Here is a 16029-nt window from a genome sequence, read left to right on the forward strand (position 1 = left end):
TCGTCAAAGACTTTCTTAGGTCGTGATCAGTAGGGAGGCCTACCTTAAAGGTATTAAGCGCCACCTCATCAAAGTCGCCATCTATTTCATTAAACATCTCCCAATATCTGTCGGAGTATGCTTTCAGTGTCTCCCCTCCTTCATGACCATGGATAGCAGCGAATCCAATGGCCGAGGGACTCGCTACACGTGATGAAGCGCGAAGCAAATGCCCTAGTTAACTCCCCAAACGAGCCCACAGACCCCGATTCGAGACCGTTAAACCATCTCATAGCCACAGTCCCAAGCCGGGAGGGGAAGACTTTACACATCAAAGTCTCGTTATGGGAGTGCACCGCCATCCTTTGGTTGAAGTGGCTCACGTGTTCCACCGGATCAGTCCGGCCATTGTAGATGGTAAAGGTGGGCCGGGTGAACCTCCCGGGAAGCCTTCCCTCTCAATCCTCCGCGAAAACGGAGATTTAGAGAGTTGGTGCAACGCTCTACTCATGGTATCGTTGCCTAAGCCCCTAGAACGAAGCTTCTTACGTCCGCGAGTTGATTGGTCGTCCTCCCCGCCGGAGGATGTTGCGCTAGCGGGGGAATATGACCTTGAACCGTAGCCAACCCCCCTATCCTTCTCCGAGGAAGAACTAGACGAGGACGGAGAAACCTTACGTTTAGCACGGCGTAACTTCTTCTTCAAACGATTAATTTCCTTCGCATGGATTTAGAGCCCTCATCGTAGGTAGTGCTACCCCCTCGAGTATGGCTATCCCCCGGGTATTCGTATGGACGCTTCCCTCACGATCCCTATGACGTTCAAGACGTTCGAAATGATCTTCCGATTGTGATCCTTGTGACTCGCATGGTGAGAGCCTAAGCCTCGCCATAATATCTCTACTACTTCCAGACTAGATTTCCCACGTACGGCGCCAATTGTAAGTGCACAATTGCACTGGACCCAAGAACAAGCATGGGCTCGTGCCCAATGAGCCTTAAACAATGAAAATTTGTAAAGAGTGGGCTTGAAACCCAGGTTAGAAGTGAGTGAAGATTAAATGACAAACTAAAGATTGCCGTATTAGGAAACAAAAAAGAGTAATGTAAATAGGTCTCCTCGGACGTAAGCCGAGAGCTGTTCTTATATTATCTCTCTCTCTTTGTCTTTTTTCTTTTTAGGTTACAAACAGTTCCGTCCCTCTTTCTGTTCTAGGTCCTCCCTTAAATACTCTTCTTCTTAATACTTTATACACGTGTTGCCCTCAACTCCTCCCTTAGTATAGATATTTCTTTTCTTAGTGCCTTTGAACAGTAACTAGAAGTTTCCCTTCCACTGTTCAAGTGTCACCTCCCCATTAATGCGGCCAGGGTGGTAGGTGCAGGGTCTTTAATGTGGAGGTAGCAGCCTTTGTCTTTGTCATTTCTTCAACACTGGTGCTTCTGGGGCATTCAAGGGTTCACCCCTTTTAACCATTGGTCTTGACCGTGTCATTCCCTAACCTGTACCATGAAGTCCCGGGTTCTCTGGTGTCAGTCCGAGGATAAGTTCACCCTCGGCTGAGTCCTCGGACCCTCGGCTGAGTCCTCGGACCCTCGGCGCATGGGCCGACCCATAGTATTAACAACTTCCAAACCCAGGGTCAGGTCGGCCTTCCTTAACACGGCCCAAAAGGCCCACGTTCCCATCAGGATCTTTTTACCCCCCACAATATATATATAATATTTATTAAAAATTGATTACATAATATTCCCTACATTAAAAAAAAATTAAGTTTTAATATTACACCAAATTCTCAAAGCATTATAATCCAACTAATCAAGTATTAAAAAAAACCAACAAAAATAAAACAGTAATTAAAAAAAATCAATTCTTAAAACCTAAAGTAAATAATACGACACTTCAAATCATAAAGACTAATTAACATACACGTACGCGCGCACTCACACACACATATATGCCTTAAAAAAAACTAAAAAAAAAAAAAATATATATATATATATATATATATATATAATATAATCAAGTTGGTGCAGGGCCGGCCCAAGGTATTGTGGGGCCTAAGACGGCAACTTTAAGTAAGATCTATTTTTATACTTTGAATATTAATAAAATATTTATTTAACTTTAATTTTTTTCATTAAAAATCTATTTTTTTAGAAAAAAAAATTACAAATAAAAATGAACCCATCGCATTACTCAATGACTATACAGCTAAAATAAACACTATTTATTGAATAAAGTAACCAAATACTAAAAAATTATGATTGCAAAGTTTAATAAAGTTATATATTTGATATTTCTAAATAGAATTTGAGTATAAACTTATTTACTAGTGTAAGATTAAGGAGTTCTTTTAACATATATATGTGAGAGATTAATTGATTGACCCATCCAATGAAAATATTTTTCTTTAACTGGTTTTTCTTTGATAAAAAACAACTACTTTTTATTTATTGGTGAATATTTAAGACTTAATTAATACTTCCATTGGTACAAGAATATCTCTATTGATAAAAATTTAGGGGCAATTTTTCATTGGAACCCTTAGGCAGTTTCCTATTTGGCTCACCCATTGAGCCGGCACTGAGTTGGTGTATGGATGGGGCCCCTAATACCCACCCTTGAACTTGTTTCGGGGTGGGGGTGGGGGGGGGGGGGAATTAGCCATTGTGCCTGCCCCATTTGATACGCAAGGCAAGGCGGGTTTAAGTGACCCTAACATTACAAATGTCTCTTTTTGGCTATTATAAAATGACACACTCTACAAAGGTACTTTATTTTTTCACAACGAAAGGAAAAATAAGTTTTTATTAAGGCTTAACAATACCAGTTTAATAATATTTTCCCATCAACATGAACTAATATATATTATGAATACAATAGATTTGAATTTTTGATGTGCTTTCTATAAAAATTACCTTTTGTCATCAAGTTAATGTACCAATTGGTTTTGGTGTAGTCAGTATTCAAACTCAAGTCTTGTATTTAACAACCAAAAATCTTTACCAACTGAAGTTAACTTCAATAGTAGTAGATTCTTTGCGAGTAGTAATATTGGTACTTAAATAATCAGTCATAAATCTCATACAAGTTAAACTAATTTTTTTATGCATATGCCATAATATCATATCATATACTATATAATAAAAGTTGGGCTTAGAAGCCGTGGTTGTGTCAAGTGGCTGCACTAAATTGCATAAATTTTTTTAGAATTTTAAAAAAATAAATATAAAATTTGTTGGTACTTATATTCTTCTCCTATAATTTTTAAATTGATAAAAATTTTAATTTGATTACAATCCAAACTCTTCATCTAATTCTTTTTTATTATTATAATTTATAAGTTGATAAATTTGTTTAATTTGATTATTGTGAGGTTCCGAGGACCCAAGAACCCGAAGACCCGAAGAGAGGAAGACCGAAATGCAGTAGGTAAGATGGAGCAAAGGAGTAAGGGAAGTTACCTGAAAATACCCGAAGATGAGGTGGCATGGGCGTTGCTGACATAAGGGTTACAAATATCCGAAGGTGGTAGGCTAAGTTAGAGGGATGCATTAAATGCCCGGCAACAACCATTCTGGCCGCATTAATTGGAAAATACCAGATCAATCCGTTGCATTAATGTGGATATGACCTGAACAGTGTTGAACGCAAAGCTAGAGCTCTGCTCCATTACCGACAGACAGGTGTCAGAAGGAAAAACATAGTAGATTGTGAGGTGTAGGGCCATGATGAAAAGAGCAAATAGTATAAATAAGAGTCGGAACATTATAGAAAAGGGCTTTTTGTTGTTGAACCCTCCCTACCAAATGTATTGTATGAGGACTTTTAAGTGAATAAAGGAGCAGTAACGTTTTTAAGCTGGTTTTATGAGTTTTTGGTCCTTACAATTATAATTCAAACTCTTTATCTAATTTTTTTATTTAAATTATATTACTACGTGTAAAAAAAAAAAAAAAAACACAGTCACATAAAAAACAAAAAAAAACAAGAATCTTCATCTATTCCCTTTTTTAAATTTAAATTATATTACTCTGTGTAAAAAAAAAAAAACAACATAATACCTGTAAAAAAAAAAAGTAACGTATTCAACAACTAAATCTTCCTCTTCACATGTGACCTTTTTTTTAGATAATTTTTGTTCATACAAATTTACCAAAGGTGTTTTTGGATAAAGGTAAAAATAATTGTAAATAAGGTAGTAAATATTTAACTTTAAAGTAAACACCTTCTCTTTCTTCTTAAAAAAAAGTATATATATATTGATAGGGGAATAATATAGCCCATCTCCAAGTCGTCCATACAGGTCGTCCATAGCCCACCTACTACCATAAACACCCTCAGTAACTTACCTACAAGTGCCTCGTCCAGGGAAGAAGAGCTCAAGACGAAGTACGCACCATCAGAGTGATGCACTCGTCCAGAGTGTCGACATCCTCGTCTTGAGCAAATTCACCCGTTAGACGAGGCAGCCCCCTCGCGTGAAACAAAGCACGCCCAACTGAGGAACTCAAGGACGAGGGTGTCACACTTAGGAAAATCTCCAAATGAGATATGATAATCCCTTATCCCACGCGTAACCGCCAGGTATCCGTTGTGAAACAAGAGCATAACTTCCAGACGGTTATGCAAGTTACGTTTGATTTCTATCTCTCCTTGAAGCCAGGAGAAGTTCCAATTTTGGTAACCGCCTATGATAACACTATATAAAGGCTGTTTCAGACAAACCCAAGGTATGTTCAGTTTTCACTCCAAAAAAGTTGGAATTCGAATAACTTAGAGGAAAAAACTAACTTTGCCATCGGAGGATTTTTGGCCGGCAGCCCCGGTCGCCTTTGATACGCTTTTCTTTCTTTTTCAGGCCGTAGAAAGATCCAGTAGTCCTTTCAAGTCCGAAGCATCCAGCCTACTGATTTTCTTGGCATCATCATATATATATAAATAAATGTTTGTTCTTCTAAAAAAAAAAAAGTTTTTTTTTTTTTTTTGCCTATAAAAGAAAAGTTTCATTTTTTCCATAAAAAAATGTTTTCTGTTTCTTTCTATTCATATGACCTTTCTTTTATTCCACTTTTAATGGGATTTATGAGATAGCAACAAACAAATTGATTAGAAATCATAATTCCAATTGGATTTAAATTCTATATCAAATGAAACTCTACCTATATATATATATATATATATATATATATATATATATATATATCATTTTTGAAGTGAATTTTATTCCAATATGTAAATGCCTAAATCTCATGACAGGTATGCATTCTTTCTTCGTTATTATTTTTTCATTTTGTTTAAGCTATATTTCTTCAACTTCAAAAAAATTAATAAAAACTTATCGTATATGTTTTAACCCAATTCATAATATTAAACTTTTGTATTCATTTATTCTCTTCTATAATAATTGGTTCAGGTTTTAGTTACATACTCACACTTTCAGTTCTCAAAGTTAAAGTGATAGAGAAAACAAACAGGTTTATTCTTTATTTTTTTTCTAAATTTATATCTTAATTTATAATTTGTGTTAATTTATTAATTTTAAATTATGAATAAGTTTGATTATATTCTTTATATTGAATGTAAATTGTTGTTTATAGGTTTTTGGTTGTGTTATATTCTTCAAAAAAAGAAAAATAAATAAAAGAGTTTATATAAATTTGGCAACAAAGCTAAATAGATAAGCGTAATAAATGTTTACTAATAATAGTTTTATCAGTAAATTTTTATTAACATGATTTAAAAAAATTGAATAGATAGATAATTTATTAACGTGATTTAAAAACTACTAAAACTTTTTTAAGGGATTGGTTTAAAAAAAATCAAAAAATTTCAAATTATTAACTATTAGGCGCTAACTTCTAACTACCAAAACCCATAATTGAAATACTAATCTGTATGCGATACCACTTCCAAAAATTAACATCTTAGCTATTATATATTATACGTTGACTTTTTTTTCCAAAAGAAGTGTTTCTCTCTCTAACTTGCAAAACAAAGGGATTATAATAAGAATTAGCTAGACAGGGGTAAGACTACAACATCTTTTCTTTACAATAAATGTTAAATTCAGATAGTTTTCTATACATGCTACACAAAAGGATTATAACAAAAACTAGCTAGACAGGAGTAATACTGCACCACATTTTTTCTACAATAAATGTTGATAGGGGAATAATATAGCCCATCTCCAAGTCGTCCATACAGGTCGTCCATAGCCCACCTACTACCATAAACACCCTCAGTAACTTACCTACAAGTGCCTCGTCCAGGGAAGAAGAGCTCAAGACGAAGTACGCACCATCAGAGTGATGCACTCGTCCAGAGTGTCGACATCCTCGTCTTGAGCAAATTCACCCGTTAGACGAGGCAGCCCCCTCGCGTGAAACAAAGCACGCCCAACTGAGGAACTCAAGGACGAGGGTGTCACACTTAGGAAAATCTCCAAATGAGATATGATAATCCCTTATCCCACGCGTAACCGCCAGGTATCCGTTGTGAAACAAGAGCATAACTTCCAGACGGTTATGCAAGTTACGTTTGATTTCTATCTCTCCTTGAAGCCAGGAGAAGTTCCAATTTTGGTAACCGCCTATGATAACACTATATAAAGGCTGTTTCAGACAAACCCAAGGTATGTTCAGTTTTCACTCCAAAAAAGTTGGAATTCGAATAACTTAGAGGAAAAAACTAACTTTGCCATCGGAGGATTTTTGGCCGGCAGCCCCGGTCGCCTTTGATACGCTTTTCTTTCTTTTTCAGGCCGTAGAAAGATCCAGTAGTCCTTTCAAGTCCGAAGCATCCAGCCTACTGATTTTCTTGGCATCATCAGTTGGCGCCGTCTGTGGGAAAAGAAGTAAACTTGTTATTCTATCCCAGACAAAAGGTTGAATGGTTCGAACAAGATCAAGGGCTACTAGCCCAGGCCACCAGGAGAGTAGGGATGCTTCCAGCAATCCCCTTCGTGATCGCAGATCAGCACCTGTCATGCCACCGCCTTCTATGCAGCACATACAATCCATGGCGGCTGCTATGGCAGAACTGACGCGTCAGAACCAGGAATTGAATAAGGAGATCAACTTCAGGAGGCAGCGTCAAGGACACATTGAGGGAAGAGCCCCAAGTCAGGAAGGAGGAGGGGAGAATGTAGAGTCCGAAGATCAAACAAGGGGTACCGCTTCAAGAAGGGTGCCGCACTTGGAAAAAGAAATGGACCAGATGAGAAAAGCCATGGATGAAATGAGGGAAAACATGAGGCGAGCAAACCCAGTAGATGATATGGTCCACCGAACGGACTCCCCTTTTTCAGCCTCCGTCAACAGTCACCCTCTACCCCCGAAGTTCAAAATGCCTTCTCTAGACTCGTACGATGGAAATCGCGACCCCTGCGATCACATTGCAACTTTCAAGACGACCATGCACCTGCAAGGGGTCCCAGACGAGATCATGTGCAGAGCTTTTCCCACCACACTCAAGGGACCAGCGCGAGTGTGGTTCAGCAAGATTCCCCCAAACTTAGTGGGATCATTTGAAGAACTGAGTAAGCTGTTTGTCAACAACTTCATTGGGGGACAGCGTCACAAGCGATCCTCCTCTAGCCTACTGACCATAGAGCAAGGGGACAATGAGAGTTTGCGATCTTTTATCACCCGGTTTAACAGAGAAGCCTTGACGGTGGACGAGATGGATGACAAGCTATTGCTGGCCGCTTTCCACAATGGGGTCAATTCTGACTTGTTTATTCATAAGCTCTACGAGCAGGAACCACAGACTATGGCCGAGCTTGTCCATTCGGCCCAGAATTTTATGAATGCTGAAGACGCCATCATAGCCAAGAAGAGAAAAAGGGCAGAGCGCTCGGAAGGGGGCCACCATCGCTACCAGGACCAAGGACCTCGTCCGAAGAAGGTTCGGGTAGACGAGAGAAAAGATAAGGATGGTAAGAAGGCCAGTTCCTCTGCAAGGAATCAGCAATACACGCCCCTGACTATGCCATTAGAGCAGGTTCTTATGCAGATCAAGGATGATCCGTCCTTGAAGTGGCCGGACAAATTGAAGGGAGACCCCAACAAGCGCAATAGGAGCAAGTACTGCCGTTTTCATAGGGACCATGGGCATGATACGGACGAGTGCTTTGACTTGAAGCAGCAGATAGAAAATCTCATTAGACAGGGAAAATTGAGGAACTTCCTTGGACGAGACCAGAGAGATGAGAAAATGAAGGCCAAGATGGAAGAATCATCACGCCCCCCACTAGGAGAAATAAGGGTAATTATGGGAGGAAGCTCGGCGGTACAATCGTCCAAATCAAGGAAGACATACCTGAGGGTGGTGCAGAACATCCAACAGTCTGGACGACCTCCTAGAACGACGGAGGTAGACCAACAGGCTGTTACTTTCACGGACGAGGAGGCAGGACGAATTCACCACCCACACGATGACGCGATAGTCATTACACTACTCATCTCTGACTACACGACCAGGAGGGTATTGATTGACAATGGCAGCTCTGCAGACATTCTCTACTACCCCGCGTTCCAACAAATGAAGCTAGGACGAGATCGGCTTCGACCAGTGAACTCTCCGTTGGTGGGATTCGGAGGAATGAAGGTGCAACCTGTGGGCACCATCACGTTGCCGGTGGCTGTCGGGACGTATCCACAGCAGATAACCAAGGAGGTGAATTTCCTTGTTGTTGATTGTGCATCGTCATACAATGCAATCATTGGAAGGCCAACTTTGAACAGCTGGAAGGCGGTAACCTCCACCTACCACCTGTCCGTCAAATTCCCGACCGAGCACGGAGTAGGCCAGGTACAAGGAGACCAGCTAGCTGCCAGGGAATGCTACCTAGCCATGCTGGCCATGGACGAGCACATGCAAGCGATGAATATAGAAGGAAGAAGGGTCGTGGCTGAGCCCACTGAAGCATTAGAGGACGTCCCTTTGGACGATGACCATCCCGAGAAGTCTACCAGAGTTGGGGCAAGCATGGAAGAGGGGGCAAAGCACGCTTTGGTTCGATTTCTGAAGAAAAACCTCGATGTCTTTGCATGGAGTCATGAGGACATGCCTGGCATTGATCCGAGCGTCATTACCCACAGCCTGAACGTGTGTCCCTATTCGAAACCAGTGCGTCAGAAGAGAAGAGTTTTTGCTCCCGAGCGAGACAATGCCATCAAGGAAGAAGTGCAGAAGTTGGTCGCCGCGAAGTTTATCCGAGAAGTTCATTACCCAGACTGGTTGGCGAACGTAGTCATGGTCAAGAAAGCCAATGGCAAGTGGCGGATGTGCGTGGACTTCACTGATCTCAACAAAGCTTGCCCCAAGGATAGCTATCCATTGCCGCGCATTGACCAGTTAGTGGACTCGACGGCAGGTCACAGGATACTTAGCTTCATGGATGCTTTCTCAGGGTATAACCAGATTCAGATGAATGAAGCGGATCAGGAGAAGACCTCATTCGTCACGAGCCAAGGGTTGTATTGCTACAAGGTTATGCCCTTCGGTTTGAAGAACGCAGGGGCGACTTACCAAAGGCTGGTTAACCATATGTTCCGTCCTCAAATCGGGCGAAATGTGGAAGTTTATGTGGACGACATGCTGGTGAAGAGCCAGGACGAGGATAAACATCTTGACGACCTTCAAGAGACTTTTGATACGTTGCGACGGTACCACATGAAGTTAAATCCGAGCAAGTGTGCTTTTGGGGTTTCATCGGGTAAATTCTTGGGGTTTATGGTGTCGCACAGAGGAATTGAGGCGAACCCAGATAAAATCCAGGCGATACTGAACATGGAGCCACCAAGAAATATCAAGGAAGTCCAGTCTCTTACTGGACGAGTCGCCGCCCTCAACAGGTTTGTATCAAAAGCCACTGACAAATGTTTACCTTTCTTTAAAATCCTTAGGAAGGCTTTTGAATGGACGGACGAGTGTCAGAAGGCCTTCCAGGACTTGAAGACGTATCTAATGACAACCCCGTTGTTGAGTCCGTCTGTACCTGGGGAAGAGTTGTACTTGTACTTGGCAGTGTCCCCACACGCAGTAAGCTCAGCGTTGGTCCGAGAAGAGGGGAGAGTCCAGAAGCCGGTCTATTACACAAGCCACGCGATGAGAGGGGCAGAAGGACGGTACCCGATGATGGAGAAACTAGCCTTCGCATTAGTCACGGCTTCCAGGAAGCTGAGACATTATTTTCAGGCACACGTCATCAACGTCCTGACAGACCATCCCATAAAAAAGGCTATGAGCAGGTTGGAAGCCGCTGGACGGTTAGTACAGTGGGCCGTTGAGCTCAGCGAGTTCGATGTCAGGTACCTCCCGAGGAGCGCAATAAAAGCGCAAGCATTGGCAGATTTCATTGCAGAATTCACCCCCAGTCAGGACGACCTGAGCAAGGACGAAGTAAATGAAATGTGGGTGGTAAATGTAGACGGATCGTCCACACTGTATGCAGGAGGGGTTGGAATTGTACTGAAGTCCCCTGAGGGTGACAAGCTGGAGTATGCGGTCCGTCTGCAGTATCCAACTACCAACAACGAAGCTGAGTACGAGGCTCTACTCAAGGGGTTGGAATTGGCCAAGTCCTTAGGGGCGGAGTCGTTAGCAATCAGAGGAGACTCTCAACTGGTCATTAACCAAGTAAATGGGATGTGTGATGTCAAAGAAGATCGAATGAAGAAGTACCTTAACAAAGTGAAACGCCTTGCCCGGAAATTTTCAACTATAAGTTTTATTCAACTTCCCAGGGAGGAGAACGCTGAAGCAGACGCCTTGGCAAAAGCCGCCTCGGCAGGAGTCATAGACGAGTTTGACGACGTCCAGTACATGCCGAGCATAGACATCCCTGACATACAGCAGATAGGAGAAGAAGAAAATTGGATGAGTCCAATAATAATCTATCTCAAAGAGGGGAGGCTTCCAGAAGACAAGGATGAAGCGAGAAAGTTAAGGGTCAGGTCGGCCAAGTATGTCATCATAAATGAGGTGTTGTACAAGCGAGGCTTTTCTCAACCCTACTTAAGATGCTTAGCTCCTGACGAGTCAAACTATGTTCTGAGGGAAGTTCATGAAGGATCGTGTGGAAATCATTCAGGGGCAAGGTCCCTCGTCCATAAGATCGTCCGTGCAGGCTACTATTGGCCAACAATGCAGGCAGACGCTAAAGCCTATGTCAAGGTATGTGACCAATGCCAGCGTTATAGCAATATACCCAGACAGCCGTCAGAGTATCAGACCCCAATGACAGCCCCATGGCCCTTCGCACAGTGGGGACTGGATATCCTGGGTCCTTTTCCAATAGGAGTCCGGCAAATGAAGTTTTTGGTGGTAGGGATAGATTACTTTACCAAATGGGTAGAAGCTGAGCCTCTTGCAGCAATCACTCAGCAGAACGTGAAGAATTTTGTATGGAAGAATATCCTATGCAGGTTCGGAGTACCCAGGGTATTAGTATCTGACAACGGACGTCAATTTGACAACGCACCCTTCAGGGATTTCTGCAATCATTTTGGAATCAAGAATCACTATTCTTCACCCTCCCATCCACAGGCAAATGGGCAAGCGGAAGTAGCAAACCGATCCCTGCTGAAAATCATCAAGACTCGGCTTGAGGGGGCAAAAGGGATATGGCCAGACGAGCTACCTGGTGTTCTGTGGGCCTATAGGACGACTGCACGAACTCCGACAGGAGAGACCCCTTTTAAGCTAGCCTATGGGAGTGAAGCTGTTATACCGGCAGAGGTCCATATGGCAAGCCACCGAGTGATGAAGTACCAGGAGAAAGACAACGGGGAACAACTTCGCCTTGACCTCGATCTTATTGATGAGGTAAGAATGGATGCGGAGCAAAGGACAGCAAGATACAAAAATCTCATGGCCAGACAGCATGACGCCATGGTAAGGCCCAGACGGTTCAGTGTTGGGGACCTTGTCCTCAAAAGGGTCTCCTTGGCGACCAGGAACCCAGCTCATGGAAAACTGGGACCCAATTGGGAAGGACCCTACAAAGTAGTCAATTGCAAAAGGCAGGGGTCCTACTACCTGGAAGCCCTGGATGGACGGAAGTTAGAACATCCTTGGAACGTGGAACATCTGCGAAAGTACTATCAGTGATGAGCAGGGACGAAGGAAGTCAATGGCAAAACTACAGTTGTGGTTTGCGTGTTTGCTTATATTTACTTGTGCTTTTACTATTATTATAGCGTGTTATGAATAAAAGTGCACTAGTTCTTAAACTCTTGCACTACTTGCAGACTAGTTTATGAAAGACGATGCTATGTACTTGGTATCTTAATAAGGCACTAGCTTATAAGCGTGTGCCAAGTTCGTGAACAATGTTTATGTAATAATATGGTTTGGATTTCTTATGTACTTGAATTCCAGTTTCCCTGATAATATCCAAGGACGAGGAAAAAGCCTTTGACAAATAAAATCACTGGACGAATACAAACCCGTCTAAGCTCTGAGGCATGCTCGTCCAAAAACAAAAAATGAGGATAAAGCAAAAATGCTAAGGCATGCTCGTCCAAGCTTTCCTTAAAAAAAAAATGAGGATAAAGCAAAAATGCTAAGGCATGCTCGTCCAAGCTTTCCTTAAAAAAGAATGAGGATAAAGCAAAAATGCTAAGGCATGCTCGTCCAAGCTTTCCTTAAAAAAAAAAATGAGGATAAAGCAACAAAGTTAAGACATGCTCGTCCAAGTTTTCCTTAGCCAGGGCATACTCGTCTAAGAAGGGAAGTAGGCCTTAACACCTGCGTTCTAACGGCGAGCATATGATCGTCCTAATACAATCGTCCATAAGGGCATCATGTAAACAATCACCCAACACTGGGAAACATTGCTTAAAAGGCAAATGAATGAAAATACATACACTCGTCCATGGAACAACAACGATGATAACTGAAAGTAAGCATTCATTAAACAATAAAAGGGTGAACGACCACCGTCCAAAAACCCTTGAAAAGTAAGCCTTGAAAGGCATTGTTTATAAAGCCGTCAAAAGTGCTCAGGACGAAACAAATGTACTCTTATACATTTTTTTAAAAAAAAAAACAGGAAGAAAACACTTGAACAAATGATGAAAATTTTCAAACGGGCATCAGGCATTAGGGTCGTCTTCAGCAGGCTTGGTAGAGGCATCGTCTTCAACATTGACATCTTCAGAGCTAGTCTGAAGAAAGGAACTAGCAGCACCTCCAAGTTGAAGGACGATAGGACTGAAGTCAACTTCTGGAAACCTTTCTTTCGCCTCCATGCGAAAGTCTTCAAATCCAGCCGCATAGTTGGCGTCCAGAAGGTCCGTAAACTGCTTCGAAGCCCTGAACTCCTCCACAGCCTCGTCCTTAGCCCTCACAAGGGAATTGCTTAGCTCGTCGGTCTTTTTCTGAAAGTGGTCAAGACGAGAGTCCTTTTCCACTACATCAGCCTTTAATTCCTCGACGAGGTTTAGCAAATCCTTGGCTGCGTCCTTAGCCTCGCCAGCCTGCCTCGGCCAGCTCTTGCACTCATCCTTAACCTCCTTGATCCTCCTCTCCAACAGCAGCCTCGTCCTGTCCAACTCAGTAGCCTGCCTAGACGCAGCTATAAACTTGGACATGGCCTGCACAAACAAATAAGAATTTTTGTATCAAGCAAAGTAAACAAGCATGAAAAGCTAACGACGAGAACAAATTTGTATCCATTACCTTGAAAAGATCGTGGACACCCGAGTGTTCAAAATCCGTCAAGGACATGTTGTAGCATGCAGCCACGTCCTCGTCAGACACTGCCTGTTGGAACCTCTCCCAAGCCAAGCCCTCACTCTCGAGCGGGTTGGGCAAAACATCAACGGGAGGTTGGGACGGGCAGGAACGCTGGTCTTGGACGGTGGAGTGGGAGCAGGCTCAGACGACTCCACGTCGAAGATTGGGACGGACGGTGGTGGAGGAGGAACAGGGACAGCAGGAGAAACGACCCCAGCCTTGGACGACTTTCTGTGCTTGGCTCTCCTGCTGGGAAGGTTTTCAAGGTTGATGGCCTTTGACAGGCTCCTCTTATCGCCAACAGAAGGACGAGCCCTAGTTTCAGTGTCTTGCTTGCCACGCTCGTCCACGACCCCTTTGCCTTTGTTTTCCTTCATGGTAGCCATCCCTAAAATAAATAATAATAATTAGAAGTAAAACAAAAAAAAAAAAAAAAAAAAAAAGGAGAGGAAAGGCAAGACGAGAACTCACGTCGGCGGACTGTAATCTCGTGGGCTAAGGCTTCAGGAGAGGGCTCAGGGCCAAGTCCCCAAGTTGCAAGACGCTGCAAGGTAACCAAAGAGTGGAAGTCCCTCTCTGGGTGAAGACGAGCTTTCTGGACGCGTCCTAGATGGAACTGGCTCAACGACGGCCTCCTAACACCTGCAACAAGGACGAAGAAATTAGCCTAGAAAGATATATAATGAAGGCGATGCTACAGTAGTGGTGAGCATACCTTCAGGACGAAGGTTCCCTAAATCTCCTGTATATGGGGGAAATGAATCCCTGCCCACATCAGCAGGGCGTCCTGCCCAAAAACCTGAGACGAAGAAGAACTCCGTCTTCCAACTCCTATCTGAGGTAACCAAAGATTTAATTATCCTACGCCTTTTCTCCCCGTCGTGAATTGATAAAAGCCACGAGATTGACTAATTTCAGAGGGTTTATAGCAAAAAAGGAACTCGTCCACGGTAAGAGGACAGTCCCCTTCGAAGACCTCTCTCCACAAAATTTGCATAGAAACAACTAGTCTCCATGCATTAGGATTTAATTGACATAAACCTATACCTAACCTAGTAAGCAACTCCCTGGCAAAAGCATTGAGAGGCAGCCTAAGACCCCCTAGAAGATAGGCTTCATAAACCCCAATGCCAAAATGAGGTTGGCAACACCACTCATCACGGACGGCCAATCTAGGATTTAGCTCGTCCGGGATTTGGTACCAACTCCTAAGGGACGTTAGTTTTCTCTCGTCTGTCTTGGCTGGAACCCCAACAGCGCAGCTGTATACAGTCTCAACCTCGTCCCTTCTAGTGGACGATGGCGCGCTAGAAGGACCAGCCCTAGACCCAGATGCTACCCTCTTCCTAAATTCTTCCTGGAAAACTTCTACGGGAACCCCAGGAACCCCAGAAACATACTCGTCTGAGGTGTTACCACTACTCCTACTGCTGTCACTACTAGAGCCACTATAGCTAGTTGTGTTACGATATTCATCTATCTCCCTATCAACGCTATTGCTAGACGAAGAAAAACTTTCGGACATTTTGGAAATGTAAGGGAAGCCTAAAACGAGCGTAGAGAAAATACCTGGCTCTAGACGGAGAAAACTAAAGGACGTTGGAATACTCCTAGACGAGGCGATGGACGAGAGATGTCAAACGAGAGAATTTTAAGAATGAGGAGGGTAGGGGAGGAAATCCACTATTTATAGGCGTTGAAAAGTAAAACCCAGAACGCAATGACCAATCAGGAAGAACCACGTGGCAACCTCCTCGAAAACCCAAACCAACACAACGGTTAACTCGGGTAAGTAATGACACGTGACATAATATGAAGCCTTTGCAACCTCGTCCCTTACATGAGACACGTGGAATAATGTGTTGAAACGAGTCGAAGAAACAAAAGAACTTTGGACGACCTTAGAACAGGGGGCAACTGATAGGGGAATAATATAGCCCATCTCCAAGTCGTCCATACAGGTCGTCCATAGCCCACCTACTACCATAAACACCCTCAGTAACTTACCTACAAGTGCCTCGTCCAGGGAAGAAGAGCTCAAGACGAAGTACGCACCATCAGAGTGATGCACTCGTCCAGAGTGTCGACATCCTCGTCTTGAGCAAATTCACCCGTTAGACGAGGCAGCCCCCTCGCGTGAAACAAAGCACGCCCAACTGAGGAACTCAAGGACGAGGGTGTCACACTTAGGAAAATCTCCAAATGAGATATGATAATCCCTTATCCCACGCGTAACCGCCAGGTATCCGTTGTGAAACAAGAGCATAACTTCCAGACGGTTATGCAAGTTACGTTTGATT

Source organism: Castanea sativa, chromosome 8 (genome assembly GCF_040712315.1).
Source record: "Castanea sativa cultivar Marrone di Chiusa Pesio chromosome 8, ASM4071231v1".
NCBI lineage: Eukaryota > Viridiplantae > Streptophyta > Magnoliopsida > Fagales > Fagaceae > Castanea > Castanea sativa.